Source organism: Caretta caretta, chromosome 3 (genome assembly GCF_965140235.1).
Source record: "Caretta caretta isolate rCarCar2 chromosome 3, rCarCar1.hap1, whole genome shotgun sequence".
Classification (NCBI taxonomy): Eukaryota; Metazoa; Chordata; order Testudines; family Cheloniidae; genus Caretta; species Caretta caretta.
Genome location: NC_134208.1, coordinates 173,844,527 through 173,864,951, shown reverse-complemented (window position 1 = coordinate 173,864,951; position 20,425 = coordinate 173,844,527). Strand labels below are relative to the sequence as shown.

The 20,425-nt window shown below is 42.0% G+C and overlaps 1 protein-coding gene and 1 long non-coding RNA gene across 3 annotated transcripts in view; one reads left to right on the top strand and one right to left on the bottom strand.

Moving 5' to 3' along the window:
- Nucleotides 1-20,425, top strand: part of THADA (THADA armadillo repeat containing) — a 301,173-nt gene that overhangs the window by 150,227 nt on the left and 130,521 nt on the right. The window lies entirely within an intron of this gene.
- Nucleotides 8,983-10,276, bottom strand: LOC142071449 (uncharacterized). The gene is made up of 2 exons (XR_012667479.1): nt 10,109-10,276; nt 8,983-9,520 (listed from the first exon to the last, which is right to left on the bottom strand). It is a non-coding gene; the product is annotated as an uncharacterized LOC142071449 (long non-coding RNA).

The following is a 20,425-nucleotide window of genomic DNA, read 5'->3' as shown; positions in this document are numbered from 1 at the left end:
TTTTGTTATCCTTCTCCATACTTTTTCCAATTCTAATATAACTTTTTTGTGGTGGAGCAACCAGAACTGCATGTAGTGTTTAGGTGTGGGCTTACCGTAGATTTATACAGTGGCATTAAGATATTTTATGTCTTATTATCTATCCCTTTTCTAATGGTTCCTAACATTCTTTTAGCTTTTTTGACTCCAGCTGCACATTGAGTGGATGTTTTCCGAGAACTACCCATGACTCCAAGATCTTTCTTGAGTAGTAACAGCTAATTTATACCCCTTCATTTTATACATATAGTTATGTTTTCCATTGTGCATTAGTTTACACTTACCAACATTGAGTTTCATCTTCCATTTTATTGCCCAGTCATCCAGTTTTGTGAGATCCTTTTGTAACTTTTTGCAGTTAGCTTTGGGCTCATCTATCTTGAATAGTTTTGTATCGTCTACAGACAAAGCCATCTCACTGTTTATACCCTTTTCCAGATCGTTTATGAATATGTTGAACAGCACATCTCCAGTACAAATCCTTTACAGACATTGCTGTTTACCTCTTTCTGTTGTGAAAATTAACCATTTATTCATACCCTTTGTTTCCTGGCTATTAACCAGTTTCTGATCCATGAGAGGACCTTCCCTCTTATTCCAAGACTACTTACTTTTTGTAATAGTCTTTGGTGTGGGACTTCGTCAAAGGCTTTCTGAAAGTGCAGGTACACTATATTCAGTGGGATCACCCTTCTCCACATGCTGGTTGATGCCCTCAAAGAATTCTGATAGATTTGTGTGGCATGATTTCTCTTTACAAAAGCTGTTGACTCTTCCCCAACATATCGTGTTCATCTCTGTCTGATAATTTTGTTCTTTACCATAGTTTCAACCAATTTGCCTAGTACTGAAGTTTGGCTTCTCAGCCTGTAGTTGCCAAGATAGTCTCTAGAGCAGGGGTGGCCAACCCGTGCCTGAGAAGGAGCCAGAATTTGCCAATGTACATTGCCAAAGACCCACAGTATTATGTCAGCAGCCCCCATCAGCTCCCCTACCCCACCTGCCAGCCACCCCGCCCATCAGGGCCTCCCCTCCCTCCCTGTGCCTCATGCAGGAGGCTCTGGGGGGTGAGGAGAAGAGCGAGGGCGTGGCAGACTCAGGGAAGGGGGCGGGAAGGGACAGGGCCTTGGGGGAAGGGGTGAAGTGGGGGCAGAGCCTGTGGCAGAAGCAGGGGTTGAACAGTGAGCATGGGAAAGTTGGCACCTGTAGCTCCAGCCCTGGAGTCGGTGCCTATGCAAGGAGCTGCATATTAACTTCTGAAGAGGTGCATGCGGCTCCGGAGCCACAGGTTGGCCACCCTGCTCTAGAGCTTTTTTAAAAATCAGCATTACATTAGCTATTTTGTCGTCATCTGGTACAGTGGTTGATTTAAGTGACAGATTATATACCACAATTAGTAGTTCTGCAGTTTCGTATTTGAGTTTCTTCAGAACTCTTGGGTGAATACCATCTGGTCCTGGTAACTTTTATTACTGTTTAGTTTATCAGTTTGTTCCAAAAATGTCTCTACTGACACCAATTTTAATTAATCCATTAATAGATTATAAATAAAAACAAACAGGAGTCCTTGTTGTTTTTACTGATACAGACTAACACGGCTACCCCTCTGAGATTATAAGTAGTGATTTTGAAAAAGTGATGAGCATATGAACTTTCAGCTTGCTTTTCTCAGCTAAACAGGCTTTTTGTTCTTTTCATTTTATGAAACCTGTATCAGTAATGGGGGGTTACTTGACTTCAAAAGCTGTGCCATACGTGTAGGACTGGAATCCCATTTTATCAGTGCAGTGGAGTAACAGGGTGTGAGATACAGATAGAAGTGTTCACTCATCAGTCTCTGTTCATTAGTATCTAGAACCATCTTGCTCATTTGTTGCTTGGAAAAAGAGCGTTTTATTGAAGTGCTATAAGTAATTGTGGAGCAGACAATATAGTATTTTGGATCAAACCTACAGTAGCAGAGAATAGGCTTTTTTCTTTAAACAGAAAAATCTAAACATAACCATGTCATCATCTTCTATTTTAAGAGCCACATACAGCTCCCACTGACTTCAGTGAGAGCAGGATTGGGCCCATGCCTTTTATCCTATAGCACTGATTATATTTTTTCTCTTTACAATATCAAATGAATGAAGATTATTAAAAGAGGCAGTGTGGTTTCAGTTAACTTCTCTGTGCCTCAGTTTGCCAATCTGTAAAGTGTGAATAATACTACTTATCTACCTCACAGAGCTCTTGCGAGGATTAACAATGAGAATCAGATAGCTGGGTACCATGGAAAGAGATGGGGAAAGTATAATGAGCCTTACTCCCACTTCATCTTCCTTGCACCCCCTACACAAGGGCCAGTCACAGCAGTACTCCTTTCACGCTGGAGGGAATGCTTGCACTCCCCTTAGTACCTCTGGGTTACAAGTTAGCCTAAAGAGAGAGAGGCTGAGGTAGGGCTCCTTGCTGCCCCACTGTCTACAGCTGACATGGTACACAAAGGAAAGCAAGTTCATTATCCAAATGGGTGGTGGTGTGTGTGCACTCCCTCTGTGCACTGGGGAGCTGCAGGATATTTTTTTGTATCACCTGAGAAACAATTCTTCCCGGAGTTCCCCTGAGGGGTGCAGCTTCACGAGCAGCTTTGAGATTGCTGGCTTAAAGTTGCTATAGACGTGCTGAGTATTTAGTTTTATTTAATTTTTCTATTTTATTTAGGTGTTTATTCCATTCAATATTGAGTGACTTTGTCTTAAATTAAAACTGCATAGGGCTGAAAATTTAAATATCATTCTTGAATGTTACTTTCATTAAGCATTAGCAGAACAACCCATTACATTTAAGAAGTTGTATAATTTTTGTAGTTTTGCCCAAAAATTAATAAGATTTTTACATTCCTAAATGACCTTCCATTGAAATACAAAATCTGATAATAGTTGTAAGTATTTCATAGGAATAATTTGGTGAAGGAAAGCTTTTCTTCTTTCTTGTAATACATAGTCTTTTTTAGTTCAAACTAGTCCCTTTAGTGCATGTGTTATAAATGCTTTGAAGAGAATGTGATTGTTGCTATTGAAATCAGTAGCCCTTATGCTTCTTTCACAGCCAGTGGTGGATTAGCTACTGGGCCAATGGGACCCATACCTAGGGGCCTTGCAAAAATGGGCGCTCCCATGCCCTGACGCACTCTGCCCGCCCACCCGAGGCTCCTGCCTGGTAGTGGGGTTGGGGTGCACGGCCTTGCCCTGCTCCACCCACCCAGCGCTCCTGCCGGGGAGCGGGGAAAGCCCCCACGCCCCAACTCCGCTCCCGAGCAGGGGGACTGCAGGTGAAATGGGGGAGAGGGACCCCCATTTGCTCTGGCCCAGAGCCCCACAAAACCGTAATCCGCCTCTGTTCACAGGTGTAAACGGCGTAGGTCCGATGAAGTCAATAGAGTTCCTGTTGTGTTAACTTAGTGCATGTGATATGAGAATTGGGCCCAAAGAGAGACAAGGGCACTCAAGGTTTGACACTGTGTTACTGAACTGGTTGGTAAACTCATTTTGACTTCAATGGGTCAGGAGCTCAGAGCTCAGTGCCTTGCAGGAAATCCTCAGCATCTTGCAGGTTTAGGTCTCATGTTCATGAAAATACTCCATATAATTAGCATTATGGTTCATGAGACTTTAATATTTAGTTGGGTTGGCTTGATACAGTGGTATAAAAATGTTGTCGTTTGTGAATTACTTTGTTTGGCTTGGCAGTAGCATTTAAAGCATCGCAGTTCACAGTTAAACTTCTAAAACCTAATATAGTGAGTGCATGTTATTAGCTGGAGATCAAAGAAGAAAAACGACTATAATTAAATGTTTTCAGTTGAAACTTCCTTGCAGCTGCTCTTCTTAAGAGCTCAGTTTTTAGTGTGCAAGATAAGCTTTACTTTTAAGATCAGAACAAAGAGAAAAGAAATATTAGTGTCAAGTGAAAAAACATGCACCTAAACATAAGTAACAGTAACAAAACAGCTGTCTTATTTCTTCATGCTGTAAATTCTTATTCACTATCTATATATTGTCATAGATGTATATAGTGCTTTATAAGTATGTGAGCAGACAAAGGCCATGCACCAAGTAACTTTTCATTGTTCAACACAAATATAGCTAAATTGGCAAAATGGAAGCATCTTGGAAGACATCTTGGGAGAAGAGATGAAAAGCGGTGGAAAATTTGCCAAAAAATTCTCTTTCCAGCTCCTAGCTTTTTTTATCAACTCACATGGTACCAACAGTTAGAGATTTCATATCTAGACCAGACAGTACTTTGAAGAAGCCCTTACTTTAATTAATCAATAGCTCTCCCAAACATTGATGCTCTGACTGACTTCCTGAGTCACATCACCAGTTCTCAGGATGAAACAAAATTATAGTCTGATTTTACAACTCTCTTGGATCATTTGATCTAGCCTCTTCTAGTTTGATCAGTTCCTTACTTAACCTAAATAGGTGAGCAATTAACTGGGGATATGTAGAAGAGCTATCCTCTTAGGCTTTGTCTTTACCGCTTTTAAAAAAAAAAGGGTGTTTTTTTTTACAACAGGCGTTAGTTATCCTGTTGTAAAATTCCAGTGGAGACAAAGCATTGTAGTTTTACTGTGAGGTAAATTTGGGGAGGTCAATTATCAGCAGGTGTAATACTGGTCTCGCCTAAGTACCTCACGGTAAATACTACAGGGAAATTGTCTCCATTAGGATTTTATAGTGAGAACTCTTTTGCATTTATCTCATTTAAAAAAAACAACAAAAAACCACCTCTTTAAGCAGTGAAGACAGTCTTGATCTACCTGATAATTTTCAGAAAGAGCTTTCTGTTTCAGTATTGTACAAGAACATAAGAATGGCCATACTGGGTCAGACCAGAGGTCCATCTAGCCCAGTATCCTGTCTTCCGACAGTGGCCAATGCCAGGTGTCCCAGAGGGAATGAAAAGAACAGGCAATCATCAAATGATCCATCCCATTGCCAACCACATATGTTCAGAAATCATGAGTCAGGCCACTAAAATCATGAGATTAAAAAAATAAAATAAAATAAATGTTGGGATCTTTTTGTTTGTCCGTTTTTGAGGCATATTTTAAGCTTTTCTCTGCAACCATGAAGGCTAAAGTCTTCAAATGAAAGCTAACATTCTCATGTAGCCACCTGTCTTCAGAAGCTGGGGCTTAAAAAAACCCAACAACCCCCCAAAAGCACCAAGTATTGTGAAACTTATGATAAAAATGGTAAGAGTTTGTAACACTGCTGTTTCCAATGTGACTTAAATGGATTTATATAAACAATAGATTCATATTAACAAAAATGATTAAAGGTCTAGAAAACATGACCTGTGAAGGAAGATTGAAAAAATTGGGTTTATTTAGTCTGGAGAAGAGAAGACTGAGAGGGGACATAACAGTTTTCAAGTACATAAAAGGTTGTTACAAGGGAGGAGAGAGAAAAAATATTCTTCTTAACCTCTGAGGATAGGACAAGAAGCAGTGGGCTTAAATTGCAGCAAGGGCGGTTTAGGTTGAACATTAGGAAAAACTTCCTAACTGTCAGAGTGGTTAAGCACTGGAATAAATTGTGGAATCTCCATTATTGGAGATTTTTAAGAGCAGGTTGGACAAACACCTGTCAGGGATGGTCTAGATCAGTGATTCCCAAACTGGAGTTCGTGAAATGTTACGGGGGGTTCTTGGGAAAAAATTCCCTAATGGTGGACAGAGCTGTCTCTAGGGACCCTAGGCAGCACGGGGCCATCAGCCCAGTGCCCCTGGACTTACAAGAGCTAAGCGGATCAAAGCAAGCATATCTATCAGACTGAGGAGATTTAAACGTCAAGACTCCTTATAAGAAATGGAAAGGGAGGTGAATATTTTTTGCTGTTTTTAAAATTAAATAGGCAGCTAGCATTGTTTTTAAAATTATTGTGAAGAACAAGTTTAAGCTTTGTTGTAACGTGCTTTGTTTGCCTGGACTGCTCAAGAACTGAATGCTTGTGTAAGAAGAACTCTTTGAGTTGGCTTCTAAAATGCCTTCATGCTGTTTCACATCTGATACTCCTTGATGAAACATAGGAGCCTTGTCATATAACAGGCTTATTCAAAGTGATACAAGCTACGAAAGTCAGATCTTGGAAGAGTGTTGCCATTTTCATAATGTAATAAAAATACTGTAATGATTAATAATAATAAATAGTGTGTAATAAGCGTGTCATAAAAACAAATTTTATATTTCCAAGGGTATGTCTACACTACGGAATAAGGTCGAATTTATAGAAGTCGGTTTTTTAGAAATCGGTTTTATATATTCGAGTGTATGTGTCCCCACAGAAAATGCTCTAAGTGCATTAAGTGCATTAACATACCCTTCCACAGTACCGAGGCTAGAGTCAACTTCCGGAATGTTGCACTGTGGATAGCTATCCCACAGTTCCCGCAGTCTCCACTGCCCATTGGAATTCTGGGTTGAGATCCCAATGTCTGATGGGGCTAAAACATTGTCGCGGGTGGTTCTGGGTACATATCGTCAGGCCCCCGTTCTCTCCCTCCCTCCGTGAAAGCAAGGGCAGACAATCGTTTCGCGCCTTTTTTCCTGAGTTACCTGTGCAGACGCCATACCACGGCAAGCATGGAGCCCGCTCAGGTAACCGTCACCGTATGTCTCCTGGGTGCTGGCAGACGCGGTACGGCATTGCTACACAGTAGCAGCAACCCATTGCCTTCTGGCAGCAGACGGTGCAGTACGACTGGTAGCCGTTCTTGTCGTGTCCGAGGTGCTCCTGGCCACGTCGGCTGGGAGCGCCTGGGCAGACATGGGCGCAGGGACTAAATTTGGAGTGACTTGACCAGGTCATTCTCTTTAGTCCTGCATCAGTCCTATTGAACTGTCTTATGGTGAGCAGGCAGGCGATACGGATTGCTACCAGTCCTATTGCATCATCTTCTGCCGGGCAGCCATGAGATGTGGATGGCATGCAGTCCTTCTGCACCGTCTGCTGCCAGCCAAAGATGTAAAAGATAGATGGAGTGGATCAAAACAAGAAATAGATCAGATTTGTTTTGTACTCATTTGCCTCCTCCCCTGTCTAGGGGACTCATTCCTCTAGGTCACACTGCAGTCACTCACAGAGAAGGTGCAGCGAGGTAAATCTAGCCATGTATCAATCAGAGGCCAAGCTAACCTCCTTGTTCCAATAAGAACAATAACTTAAGTGCACCATTTCTTATTGGAACCCTCCGTGAAGTCCTGCCTGAAATACTCTTTGATGTAAAGCCACCCCCTTTGTTGATTTTAGCTCCCTGAAGCCAACCCTGTAAGCAGTGTCGTCAGTTGCCCCTCTCTCCGTCAGAGCAACGGCAGACAATCGTTCCGCGCCTTTTTTCTGTGCGGACGCCATACCAAGGCAAGCATGGAGGCCGCTCAGCTCACTTTGGCAATTAGGAGCACATTAAACACCACAAGCATTATCCAGCAGTATATGCAGCACCAGAACATGGCAAAGCGATACCGGGCGAGGAGGCGACGTCAGCGCGGTCACGTGAGTGATCAGGACATGGACACAGATTTCTCTCAAAGCATGGGCCCTGCCAATGCATGCATCATGGTGCTAATGTGGCAGGTTCATGCTGTGGAACGCCGATTCTGGGCTCGGGAAACAAGCACAGACTGGTGGGACCGCATAGTGTTGCAGGTTTGGGACGATTCCCAGTGGCTGCAAAACTTTCACATGCGTAAGGGCACTTTCATGACTTTCACTTTGTGACTTGCTTTCCCCTGCCCTGAGGCGCATGAATACCAAGATGAGAGCAGCCCTCACAGTTGAGAAGCGAGTGGCGATAGCCCTGTGGAAGCTTGCAACGCCAGACAGCTACCGGTCAGTTGGGAATCAATTTGGAGTGGGCAAATCTACTGTGGGGGCTGCTGTGATGCAAGTAGCCCATGCAATCAAAGATCTGCTGATATCAAGGGTAGTGACCCTGGGAAATGTGCAGGACATAGTGGATGGCTTTGCTGCAATGGGATTCCCTACTATGGTGGGGCCATAGACGGAACCCATATCCCTATCTTGGCACCGGAGCACCAAGCCGCCGAGTACATAAACCACAAGGGGTACTTTTCAATAGTGCTGCAAGCTCTGGTGGATCAGAAGGGACGTTTCACCAACATCAACGTGGGATGGCCGGGAAAGGTACATGACGCTCGCATCTTCAGGAACTCTGGTCTGTTTCAAAAGCTGCAGGAAGGGACTTTATTCCCAGACCAGAAAATAACCGTTGGGGATGTTGAAATGCCTATATGTATCCTTGGGGACCCAGTCTACCGCTTAATGCCATGGCTCATGAAGCCATACACAGGCAGCCTGGACAGTAGTCAGGAGGTGTTCAATTACAGGCTGAGCAAGTGCAGAATGGTGGTAGAATGTGCATTTGGATGTTTAAAGGCGCGCTGGCGCAGTTTACTGACTTGCTTAGACCTCAGCGAAACCAATATTCCCACTGTTATTACTGCTTGCTGTGTGCTCCACAATATCTGTGAGAGTAATGGGGAGACGTTTATGGCGGGGTGGGAGGTTGAGGCAAATCGCCTGGCTGCTGGTTACGCGCAGCCAGACACCAGGGCGGTTAGAAGAGCACAGGAGGGCGCGGTACGCATCAGAGAAGCTTTGAAAACCAGTTTCATGACGGGACAGGCTACCGTGTGAAAGTTCTGTTTGTTTCTCCTTGATGAAACCCCCCGCCCCGTGGTTCACTCTACTTCCCTGTAAGATGAGCACCCTCCCTTCCTCCCTTCGATCACCGCTTGCAGAGGCAATAAAGTCATTGTTGCTTCACATTCATGCATTCTTTATTCATTCATCACACAAATAGGGGGATGACTACCAAGGTAGCCCAGGAGGGGTGGTGGAGGAGGGAAAGAAAATGCCACACAGCACTTTAAAAGTTTACAACTTTAAAATTTATTGAATGCCAGCCTTCTTTTTTTGGGGCAATCCTCTGTGGCGGAGTGGCTGGTTGGCCGGTGGCCCCCCCACCGCGTTCTTGGGCGTCTGGGTGTGGAGGCTATGGAACTTGGGGAGGAGGGCGGTTGGTTACACAGGGGCTGTAGTGGCAGTCTGTGCTCCAGCTGCCTTTGCTGCAGCTCAACTATACACTGGAGCATACTGGTTTGGTCCTCCAGCAGCCTCAGCATTGAATCCTGCCTCCTCTCATCATGCTGCTGCCACATTTGAGCTTCAGCCCTGTCTTCAGCCCGCCACTTACTCTCTTCAGCCTGCCTCCTCTCCTCCCGGTCATTTTGTGCTTTCCTGCACTCTGACATTATTTGCCTCCACGCATTCGTCTGTGCTCTGTCAGTGTGGGAGGACAGCATGAGCTCGGAGAACATTTCATCTCGAGTGTGTTTTTTTTTCTTTCTAAGCTTCACTAGCCTCTGGGAAGGAGAAGATCCTGTGATCATTGAAACATATGCAGCTGGTGGAGAAAAAAAAAGGGACAGCGGTATTTAAAAAGACACATTTTATAAAACAGTGGCTACACTCTTTCAGGGTAAACCTTGCTGTTAACATTACATACATAGCACATGTTCTTTCGTTACAAGGTCGCATTTTGCCTCCCCCTACCACGTGGCTACCCCCTCAACCTTCCCCCCTCCCTGTGGCTAACAGCGGGGAACATCTCTGTTTAGCCACAGGCAAACAGCCCAGCAGGAATGGGCACCTCTGAGTGTCCCCTGAAGAAAAGCACTCTATTTCAACCAGGTGACCATGAATGATATTTCACTCTCCTGAGGATAACACAGAGAGATAAAGAACGGATGTTGTTTGAACGCCAGCAAACATACACTGCAATACTTTGTTGTACAATGATTCCCGAGTACATGTTACTGGCCTGGAGTGGTAAAGTGTCCTACCATGAAGGACGCAATAAGGCTGCCCTCCCCAGAAACTTTTTGCAAAGGCTTTGGGAGTACATCCAGGAGAGCCGCGAATGCCAGGGCAAAGTAATCCTTTCACATGCTTGCTTTTAAACCATGTATAGTATTTTAAAAGGTATACTCACCGGAGGTCCCTTCTCCGCCTGCTGGGTCCAGGAGGCAGCCTTGGGTGGGTTCGGGGGGTACTGGCTCCAGGTCCAGGGTGAGAAACAGTTCCTGGCTGTCGGGAAAACCGGTTTCTCCGCTTGCTTGCTGTGAGCTATCTACAACCTCATCATCATCTTCGTCGTCCCCAAAACCTGCTTCCGTATTGCCTCCATCTCCATTGAAGGAGTCAGACAACATGGCTGGGGTAGTGGTGGCTGAACCCCCTAAAATGGCATGCAGCTCATCATAGAAGCGGCATGTTTGGGGCTCTGACCCGGAGCGGCCGTTCGCCTCTCTGGTTTTCTGGTAGGCTTGCCTCAGCTCCTTCAGTTTCACGCGGCACTGGTTCGGGTCCCTGTTATGGCCTCTATCCTTCATGCCCTGGGAGATTCTGACAAAGGTTTTGGCATTTCGAAAACTGGAACGGAGTTCTGAAAGCACGGATTCCTCTCCCCATACAGCGATCAGATCCCGTACCTCCCGTTCGGTCCATGCTGGAGCTCTTTTGCGATTCTGGGACTCCATCATGGTCACCTCTGCTGATGAGCTCTGCATGGTCACCTGCAGCTTGCCATGCTGGCCAAACAGGAAATGAGATTCAAAAGTTCGCGGTTCTTTTCTTGTCTACCTGGCCAGTGCATCTGAGTTGAGAGTGCTGTCCAGAGTGGTCACAATGGAGTACTCTGGGATAGCTCCCGGAGGCCAATACCGTCGAATTGTGTCCACAGTACCCCAAATTCGAGCCGGCAAAGCTGATTTAAGCGCTAATCCACTTGTCAGGGGTGGAGTAAGGAAATCGATTTTAAGAGCCCTTTAAGTCGAAATAAAGGGCTTCATCGTGTGGACGGGTGCAGGTTTACATCGATTTAATGCTACTAAATTCGACCTAAAGTCCTAGTGTAGACCAGGGCTAAGATCATTGCTTTTATAATTTATACTCAGGTAAAGGAGAAAATCCTTGGAAATATTCATTTTTAGGAGGGGTTTTGCGAGACTTGACATTTTAGTGAAAGGGGTTCACAGGTTTTTAAAGTTTGGGAACCACTGGTCTAGATAATACTTAGTCCTGCCTTGAGTGCAGGGGACTGGACTAGATGACCTCTCGAGGTCCCTTCCAGTTCTATGATTCTATGAAAATGCCTTCATATTGATTTATACGCAAATATGGATATACATCACAATACGATATTTCTCCTAATAATATATTGACTAGGTGCATATACCAAACAGGAATTCAAATTGTTGTTCATTTTATGTATTTAATTTTTTTAAAGAAATCTGAAGATATAGTCCATACACTTACACACAAGTTCTCTAATAATATAAAATAATATATAGAACTGGACAAAATAGATGACAATTACAGAATTTTAAAATATCTTCAAAATGAGAACTCTTCAAAATTTTTCTACGAGTGCTAAAAATATGAAAGAACATTTTTAAACCTTGTACTTATAAAAAATGGTTCTTTATTATATATTTACAAAATATTTTCATTGGCACAGTGTTCCAGAATATTTTTATAGAAAGACTTTTTATAGAATCAATTCTTCTCTACATTTATTACAGTAATTTAGGGCCTGATTCAGAGCCTACTGAAATTAATAAAAAATAATCACTGAGTTCAGTGACCTTAGCTACTGACATGGGGCCTGATTTCGTGTACTATATCAGGGTAGTCAACAGGCTGACTGCGAGCCAAATCCAGATCACCAGATGCTTTTGAACAGACCCTGAAATTGTTTTATTTACTTATTATTGTTTTATTATTATTTTTATTATTTTCTCTGGAATATTTTCTTGACCCAGAAATTTGGACCTTTACAAAAAATAAGTGACTGCCCCTGAACTATATGCTTTCTTTTCAGTCAGCAGCACAGCTTTCTTGAAATGCATTTCAGACTGAGATCTGTCAGTTGAGATGAGACCGCTAATTACAAAACTAACTCAGCTACAGACTTCGGTGACCTATATCTGTCAGTCAATTTTCCACTATGTTGTTACACTTAGGGCTTGTCTATACTTACAGCTAAATCGATTCTGCTGCGATCGATGCGGTGGTGTTGATTTAGCGGGTTTGGTGAAGACAAGCTAAGTTGATGGCAGAGCGCTCTCCTGTCGGTGTCTGTAGTCCACCTCCCCGGCAAGCGGAAGGCGAGCTGACGGAAGAGCGTCTCCCGTTCACACAGTACAGTGCAGACACCGCTGTAAGTCGACCTAAGTTACATCGACTTCAGTTACGTAACTGATGTAGCATAACTTAGGTCGACTTACAGCTTCAGTATAGAGCAGCCCTTAATCTGTAATAAGTTTTATATAACGGTTTACTGTGTACTTTTATATAAAACAGTTCTTTAAAAGTGGAACACAGAGTAGTTCATTGTTTTACAAGATGCTACATAATTTGCTTAACTTTACTACTAGAAGTTGCTGCATTGAAGTGAAGCGGCGGCACAGTGAAGCATGTACATGTTTGTAAGATCGGGGCATTAGTGTAACTTCATGAGTACAAACAGGCAGCTGAGTAGCTTTATTCATGTGTCAACTCCAGTGGCACTTTATTTTTCTACATTGCAAGATGCACAATGAGCAAGAAAAATGATCCTATTGAGTTTTTTTCACAGTACAGTTTTTCTGTATGTATGTATTTATTTATTTTACTGTGTGGATGTGTTATGGAACCCATTTTTGCTCTGAATGCTGTTAAGAATTGCTGAACACCTTAAATGTAGCAGTGCTGTTTGCTCCCTATATATTGTACTGCTTTATTTGAAACAGTCAGTGAATTTGCAGTTGGCAAAATATTCATTTTGTGATGGGTTTTATAATCCTCAGTACTTGTAAGTGAAACAGATGTAGCTGGTTTGCGTACATATTTGATATAATATGACATAATATATTTGTCCTCTTCATGGTCTAAAACCAAAACCTGTAGAAAGCAGTACATTGTTCAGCGCCTAAAAGAGAGTCTGTTTAACTTATATACCATAGTATGTAACAAACAATACTGTTGCCTTTTTGTAAATTATCTTTAAAGCAGGAGCTATTTTATATAGAAATAGGCCGTGTTTTTCAATATCTGAAGTTTTATTGAAACTAATTCATGTGGCTAAATGTATTAACTATTTTTATTAACACCATTGTTAGCACCATGGTAAACTCTTAGTAGTTTAATGAAAGGGAAATTATTATATTTGTAATATCTTAATGTGGATGTTAGAAGCAAACTCTGTTGTCACAAGGTACTTCTTTTTCCGTTTAGATCTTTACAAAAGTGAAACTATTTTGAGCATTAGCCAGTTAATTTGATTTAGTCCTGACTGATTTAGGTTCCCTGAAGAGCAGGTTGAACTTGAGTGAAATCTTAAATTTTTCTCTTATTTTTAAGAGTTATTTCTTGCACCTGTTTTATATTATGAATCCTTATTAAGTGTCCTCCATGATTAGTCAGTAAAGCAGTACTATCATTCTGTCACAGACAAAGGATGTTTTTACATTTGGGAAGGAAAAAGTTGAAACTTGTAAAGTGTATTGAAGATATAGCCTACTAGGTGGTATGGTGGATTTAATCTGGCAATCTACAGAGTTCATTTTTCATCTATGAAAATGTGTTTTGCATCCCACCCGCATAGGTATTTTTCTTCCTTTTGATCTGAAAAGGATATCTTTAAAAGGTTCATCGCCAAAAGAAAGATAATCCTGGATACACATCCTGGATACACGTCTTAAAATACCAATCCATGATGTGTTGTAAAATGTTACAGTCAGGAAAAATATTTATGAACAATGAGGGCTTTTTATTATGCCCAGTATCTTTTAAAATTCATACTACATTCAGAAAACAAAGAAGGGTGTCAATGTTTGGTCTCTGGGGACTTTCTCAACCTATCTGAAAAAACAGAACATAATTTTACTTGAGACAAGAAATTGGAGTACCAGCATCTAAAGTGATGGATGAGAGAAGAAAATGATGAGGGGCAAATAGATACCAAAAAGTGGGTAATTAATTGGCAAAGGATCAGCTTACATACAGCAAAGGCCAAATTTAAGAATCCCAAACACTAGAATGAAGATTATAAGCAAGATCGGAAAAAAGGAACAGCAAGTAATAAAATGGAGCCAAGTCAACAAAACAGAATGAAATAAAAGGACAATTGACTCAGGAGGGAAAATCTTTTTAATAAGAAACCAGTAGAATTAATTTAATACCTCTTTTCTTCCCTGAATCTACAGCTTTGTGATCACCTTACTGCTAGTCTCACTGTCTTTTCATCTGATACAAGTCACAGTCCTTCCTCGTGCTAGCCTTTTGGCTGTCCCTGTCCTTTCTGTGTTTTATTGATTGTTTAATTATTTTATATATCTCCATTTCTAAAGTAGCAACAATTGTATAAGGATTTTCTGGGAGCAGGTGGGATGCAGCTGTTTGATTCTTGACTCTGAATAAAGTGTTTTTAACTTTTTTACTTCTAAAAATCTAAACAGGCTAGGTGGAGTGTGAGAGTGGGCTGAGAGCAACCCTTAACGCATGTTTGGTAGTTCTTTTGTTTTATTTTTCTCTCCCAAATGAGGTTGCGAGTTTTCCTAAATGGGGTGAGTGAGTTTCTCCCCCCTCCCAACTAGTCACATTTAAATCCTTGTGCGCACCCCTGCCATTGTACATTACTTTGCATTTATCAGCATTGAATTTCATCTGCCACTTTGTTACCTGTCTTTGTTGTAACTCTTCTCAGTCTGCTTTAGACTTAATTGTCTTGAGTAGTTTTGTATCATCTGCAAACTTTCCTACCCCACTGTTGGTGGGGAGCTAACTGAGAGGGTGACAGGGGATGGAGGTTAGGGATATCCCTAACATACCTCTTTCTTACTCCCATAGCTAGAGGGGGATCTGAAGGCATGATAGACATGTTTCCCAGGCCTTCCCCATTGTCTTTCCTTCTTTTCACAGTATCTACTGTTTGCCAAAGGTCCCCCATGAATTCTGCTGTCAGAGGTTTTCCCCTGTCTCCACACAGTGCAGAATGTCCTCAGTCCTCCCACTCTGTTGTGTTGTCCCTGTTTCCTTGATGTCACCTGCTATCCCAGAACATTGTTGTTTTCATTAGTGGGTTTCCTTTCTGTTTTCATAATGTTTCTGATGTTCCCTTGCATCTGAGACCAGATGTTGATGTAATAAAACCCAGGCATTGGGCACAACGCAGGGGTTACTAATTGAAATTTTAGGGCCAGAATTATGCAGGAGGGTGACAGATTAGATGATCATAATGATCCTTTGGCCTTAAGTTCTCCAGGAAATTTGGTGGGGCCAAATTATGGCAAAGAATTTAAATAGTCTTGTTAGTAATTTTTTCCTAAAAAAATGGTGTAAGCATATTTCTCCGTATATAGGTAGAAGTATAGAAAAATTGATATCTGTATGTCTACTTTTGTTTCAGAAAGGGTTGAGTAAAAGGGTGAGACTCATCATCAGGAAATCTTACAAATGATTATATTTGCCCTTTAAAGTGCTTTCCTTTATTTCAAAATTGCCCAACCACTCAGTATTACAAGAATTCACATAAGAATTCAACTTTCACTGATTCCCGTTGACTTATGGCCTGATTTTCAAAGGTTTAGCACCTGTAGTCCCATTGACTTTGATTTAAATAGTATCTATGGTTTCTTCGCACGTTTAATTTTTTTTCCCTTCCCAGACTATAACTTCTAAACAGTCTCTAGTTATAGACTGTCTAGAGGTTAAGGGGTGTTTTGGTTAAAGTTTTACTAAAACAAAATTTCAGATATCCATTTGTTATTTACTTTTTCTGACTATATAAGAATGTTCTCCCTTCAAGTTAGTAAATAGTGCTTTAGGTATTGAAAAGGTTTTTTTTCATGGAGAAGTTTATTTGAGAGGGAAAAATAAATAATCTTTATGGTCCCTTTGCAGCAGTATATTTACAGAATATATCGACATAGGACTGAAGTTTAATTTAAACGTGATAGTTGCACTGTCTAAATGTATGTATTCATTACGTTTCATAATGTTAGAGATTTGACTTGATAATATTCAAAGAAAAAAATCTGTCAAGGTGGCAGAGTTATAATTTATAAGGCCTAAATTAAAAAAAAACCCTCCAAGAAACAGCTGTATAGCAAATTGAATATGTTGTATCCTTACCACCCAGTTAAAAATATTCAGCAATTTTTTCCCTTTTTATCTGTTCTCTTTATTTGTGAAACAATGCAGTACATGTAACTAGATTAATAAAATGTAAAAAGATCAATAATCACTTCACTAACTTCACTATATGCACCCCAGATGACTTCTGTCTTCTTGCTTCTTTGCATTTTAACATTTGAGCTACTGTGTGTGGTGTTAGTTGTGAATGTTTAGGGTAACCACTAGGGGACATAGAGCAAGGCAGTAAGAGTCAATGTAAACAGGAAATAAAGGCAGTCTTGCATTCACCCCAACCAAGGTACGCTAAACCTATGTAATCTCTACATTGTGTACCATAAAAAGATATCAGCTGGAGAGTTTGCTCTTCTCTTGAGTCAGATTGAATTTTGAACAACAAAATGAAGCTATGTATTTTATTTTTCATCTGGTGGTGATCAATATTGAAGACCAAAAGAGCTATTGTCAGACATGGAACAGCTCACGTTCAGTTGCCTAGATATTTGAGTAAATACAGCAGTTTAAAACACGTTAATTATAAAACAAGATTACCATATTTGCACTTTTGTCCCCTTACTAATACAACCCATATAATAAGAAAAGAGAAGATGCATACTGTATATGTGTATTGGTATAGTTACATCAAACAATATCTGTTTGAAACAATTTGCTTTCTCTCTCGAACAAGAAGAGACTTCATTGATGGTAATTCAGGTTTTTAAGAGAGAGAGGCTTTCTGATTCTGATTCCAGGGAATGATGGTTGAGATAAATAGCTGGTAAAATTAATCATTTTTAAGTACTTCTCATTTTTATTTTGCAGATGCCATTTTAGATTGTTCAGTAGTCTGGAAATGTCTGAAAGTTTGAGCTTTATGTATATTACACATAAAAAAACTATGTTAAACAATATTATTAAGGCTGCAAAGTCAAGCTGTCAAAAGTTAGGAAAAACCAGTATTGAGGTTGCCTGTACAATTGTAGTTCTTTTCTGCCTTGCGTGCATGCATTTAGATATGGTCTTTAATTATGTGATCACATACTATTTTTTCCACATGACACCTGCCTTATTCAGTGCAAGATGGATGGTACTCAATGAGCAACTGTTACAGCACTGGCTGAGCTCCCTCATGTGGACACTCACCAAGCTGCAGGAATAGTCCCAAACCTTGGATTCCATATGCTCTTAGACTGGCTGGATCTGACCAGAATCCAGTCATCGTCTCAAGCTGTGGGCTTTTGGGCATACTGTTGGGGTGCAGATCTATGTGTAGCACCCTTTCTGGGGATATGGTACTTGCCAGTCCAACTGCTTAGACTCTGAAACTTGTGCAGGCCCTCCCAATCATCTCCAGTAGCAAATGCTTGCTCTCTGAGTTCTTCAGAGAAGCATTCAACTGCCTTAAACTTGAGCCCATTCTTTGTCTCCCTGCGATCCCCTAATTCATTCACTACGCATCTTCCGTCTTCTTCAACGAATGAAGCAAAGGTCCTACAGGCAACAGCTTCCTTCAGTACATAACCCTGATTTATGCCTAGAATAGGTCCCTTCTCTCTATTGAATGATGCAGGGTCCTACGGAAAAAATAGGATGTGATCATATAACTAAAAATAGTATATGAAAGTTGAGGGCCTCTGGATTACCATCTCACCCCTTAGAGACTATGTTACTGTTAAAGCAAGGGACACACACACTTTGCAAAGGAATTTCTAAACCACTCACACCTTACTCATAGACAAAACATAAGAGATGTACAGATTTATGGAAAAATAACAAACACCTTGCAAAATCTTCCCTCCAGTGTCGTGATTTCCTGCACAGACAACCTTAATTCTATCATGTCCTAACTTTTGGTTGGTTGACTTTACAACTTTAATAATGTACTTTTAATGTAGGGTTGGATTTATTATCTTTTATTTTAAAATTCCCTAGATTCCCACAGAAAAAACAAATTCCACCATGTGGCATCAAATTGACACCAACTTGAGTCATCAGCAGGGTTGGAACTTTTAGATCCACCTCACAGATCTCTACCACTTGAGCTAACGGAGTGACTGATAGCAGCACTAGAGGAGATTGGTACACCTGGTCTGTGGGTTTCACAGACAGCAGAAGACTGGTGAGACTCAGGAATCCTGTGTTCCATTCCAGGCACTGGAGCGGAGTGTACCCTAGTAGCCAGAGGCTCTTCTTCCCGTTGCCCACAAGCTTGACCCCTTTTTGCTGAATCCCCTCCAACCTTTCCTTGTCCCAGTCCTGTCCCTTCCCCAGGAGTGGCTCCTCATTCCAATCCCAGTCTCCACTCCTCAGGCTTCTCATCCCAGTCTCCTTGCCCAATCATTCCCAACCACCTCCCCCAAATCCCTGCTCCTTGTCCAATCTGTCTGTCTTCCCCTCCTGCTCTTCATCTGGTCCGTTTCTTTCTTCCTGACCTGCAGTCAATCCCCATCCCTGCTGCCTCCCAATCCCATTCTACCTCCCTGCACTCGTCATCCAGTTTCAGTGTATCCTTTCCCCCACTAGCTCCTGGTTCCCATCTCTTTGCCCAACCAGTCCCAATTCTGCCCATGCATCCTGCCTGTTTGTGAGATCTGAGTCCTTGTCCCTGCACACTGTCTTTCCTCCAACCCACTTGTTCCTAGTTGTTGCCTGCCCAGTCCCAGTCTCCCTTGTTGGCTCCATGTCCAATCTCAGTCATCCCCTGCCCAATGACTATCTCCTATTTCTTTCCCTTGCGCAGCTGGTCCAGTCTCCCCCCTCCACACTCAGTTACCAGTCTCCTCTGCCTCCAAACTCCCATTCCCAGTTTCCCTCATTTTCCCCTCACAAGCCTCCAGTCCCAGTTTCCCTCTCCCCCACTTAGGCTTCTTGTCCCACTCTTGTCGCCCCCACCACCTCACCGGGGTCCAGCTCTTTTCCTCTCTACCTTTGAACCAGGCAGCTTCATTCTCCATGCTGCCTAGGCCCAACAGGGAGTTCAATGAGAGTACAGGAGAGGCAGTATCCCTGATCTTAGTTCCACTGCCTGGACATGGCATGGCCTGCAGCAGCCAAGAGTTAGAATTTCATGGAAAGTCTTGTTCAGCTCCCTGCAAACCTGGGCCGGAGCATGGTATGTGAGGATAGCATCTTCTGATTTTTGAGCAGCAAAGGTTTAAAGAAGTCTTTCCTGATCATGTGTGAACTGTGATTTTTTTCAGTGGCTTGTAAGTTAGCTAAGTATTGGTGGATTTTCAGAGGAACAACAAAAGGCACATCCTTGACATAAAGGACATCCCCTCCCAAATTTCAAAGCCGGGTTCCAAAGTATGGGGGTTATTAGAGCTTCTCAAAAAAACGTTCACCAGCATTTTTTAACATGGGCAGAACAACATATTATTTCACTGGAAACTTCTCTGTTTGATGATATCCTATGTGATGGCATAAAATCTCAATCAGTACGCTGGTTTCAGAGGGGTTAGTCTGTATCAGCAGAAACATGCATCCGATGAAGTGGGTTATAGCCCACGAAAGTTTATGCCCAAAGAAATTTGTAGTCTCTAAGGTGCCACAAGGACTCCTCGTTGTTTTTAATCAGTACACTGTTTCTAATAGTATATTACTTATCATACCATGTTTTATACACACAGTTCTAAGAAGGGCTAAATCCAAGTTGTTTAACTGCGTAGCAATATGCGGCTGGTTTAGAAGCTGAGTTTATCTTGAGCCTTGTGTCATGAAAACAAGGGGTTCCCCATAATAGAAAGCTTTTGAATTACCTTTGGAGGAGTCTGTAGCGGAATTGTTGAGCTGGCAGTACTTTAAGGTGTCTGTGATGACATGAGTTAAAGAGTTCATATATCAAATTAGTAAATCTAATAAAAGAATAATTAACGGTGAAATAAGTAGGGGATAGTTCATTTAAGACATTTTCTACCCTAGCGGCTGCATGGCGGGTATGTGTAGCTACGTGCTGCAGTGAAAGACAGGCTGTGTACGTACTCACTGTGGTGTGTAGCTACATACGTCAGTGAAAGGCTCTGGCAGTGGGGAGGCATCAGGGAAAGGCTCTGGCAGCAGGGAGCTGCTGCAGTCTTTCTCTGCTGCCTCCCCCTTATCAGAACCTCTCCTCCCTGCCAGAGTCTTTCACTGCAGT